Source organism: Rhinolophus ferrumequinum, chromosome 21, assembly GCF_004115265.2.
Source record: "Rhinolophus ferrumequinum isolate MPI-CBG mRhiFer1 chromosome 21, mRhiFer1_v1.p, whole genome shotgun sequence".
NCBI lineage: Eukaryota > Metazoa > Chordata > Mammalia > Chiroptera > Rhinolophidae > Rhinolophus > Rhinolophus ferrumequinum.
Window position 1 is genome coordinate 12,826,482 of NC_046304.1, and position 1,803 is coordinate 12,828,284.

At 42.1% G+C, this 1,803-nt stretch overlaps 1 pseudogene; it reads right to left on the reverse strand.

The window, feature by feature from the left end:
- Nucleotides 1-557: 557 nt before the first annotated feature.
- On the reverse strand, nt 558-742 carry LOC117013716 (metallothionein-2A-like; annotated as a pseudogene).
- Between the last annotated feature and the right edge of the window lie 1,061 nt (nt 743-1,803).

Sequence of the window (1,803 nt, forward strand, 5' to 3'; positions counted from 1 at the left end):
CTGGATCTATACAAAGGAATTAAGAACCCGGAAATGGTAAATATGCAGATAAATATAAAAAATTTTTTATTATTTAAAAAATCTCTTTCTCAACTTGATAAAAGGCCTCTATGAAAACGTATAGCTAATATCAGACTTGATGCTGAAATACTGAATACTTTAACCCTATGATCAGGATTAGGCGACAGTGTCTGCTTTCATCACTCATATTCGACTTTGTATTGGAAGTTCTAGTCAGTACAATAGAGAAACAAAAGGCATCCAACATGGGAAAGGAAAAAGTAAAACTATGTATTAGTCACAGAAGATATGATTGTCTATGTGGAAAATTCTATAAAATGCCAAAAAAGATACCAGAATTAAGAAGTTTAATATTGTTGCAGGATATAATACAAAACTAAATTTTTTACCCAGAAGAGTCTAGATACGTTTATTGTCATTCAAATAGTTCATACAAAAAGGAATGTAGCAAGGGGGTCAGGGTTTATGAAAAAATTAAAAAACGCAGGTTTGAACATGTTGCTCTATTTATATCAGAGAGCAGGCTCTCCCTGACGTCATGCACAGCAGCTGCACTTGTCCGATGCTCCTTTGCAGATGCAGCCCTGGGTGTACTGGGCACAGCCCATGGGGCAGCAGGAGCAGCAGCTCTTCTTGCAGGTGGTGCATTTGCAGTCTTTGCATTTGCAGGAGCCGGCACAGGTGCAGGAGCCACCCTGGGGCAGGAGTAGTTGGGGTCCATTTCGAGCAGAGGTGAGGCAGGAGGTCCAAAGTGAGAGGCTAAGAGGAACCTGTGCTGGTATGACATGTGGTCTCTCTTTCTTTTTTTTATTGGGGAATATTGGGGAACAGTGTGTTTCTCCAGGGCCCATCAGCTCCAAGTTGTTGTCCTTCAATATAGTTGTGGAGGGCACAGCTCAGCTCCAAGTCCAGTCACTGATTCCATTTTCAATCTTAGTTGCAGGGGGCGCAGCCCACAATCCCATGAGGGAATTGAACTGGCAACTTCGTTGTTAAGAGCTTGGGCTCTAACCAACTGAGCCATCCAGCCACCCCTCTGGCAACTCAGCGACAGCTTGTTCTCTCCAATCTAGTTGTGGAGGGCGCAGCTCACTGGCCCATGTGGGAATTGAACTTGTAACCCTGTTGTTCAGAGCTCGCGCTCTAACCAACTGAGCCATCCAGCCGCCCCTAAATTGTATTTCTATATATTGGCAGTGACCAATCAGATATTGAAATTTTAAAAATACCATTTACAATACCATAAAAATATTAAATATTTAGGGAGAGATCCAACAAAGATTTGCAAGAACTATACATGCAAACTACACATTGAAAACATTGCTAAGAAAAAAATTAAAGAAAAACCTAAATAAATGGAGAGCTATATTATATTCATGGATCAGAAAACTCAATATTCGTAAAGTGTTGAGTCTCCCCAAATTTATGTACAAAATCAACACCATTCCAGTCAAAATCTCCGTGGGCTTTTTTTTTTTTTTTAAGATTTTATTGGGGAGGGGGAACAGGACTTTTATTGGGGAACAGTGTGTACTTCCATGACTTTTTTTCCAAGCCAAGTTGTTGTCCCTTCAATCTCAGTTGTGGAGGGTGCCGTTCAGCTTCAAGTTGTTGTCCTTTCAGTCTTAGTTGTGGAGGGTGCCGTTTAGCTTCAAGTTGTCCTTTCAGTCTTAGTTGTGGAGGGCACAGCTCAGCTCCAGGTCCAGTTGCTGTTGCTAGTTGCAGGCGGTGCAGCCCACCATCCCGTGCGGGAGTCCAACTGGCAACCTTTTGGTTGAGAGG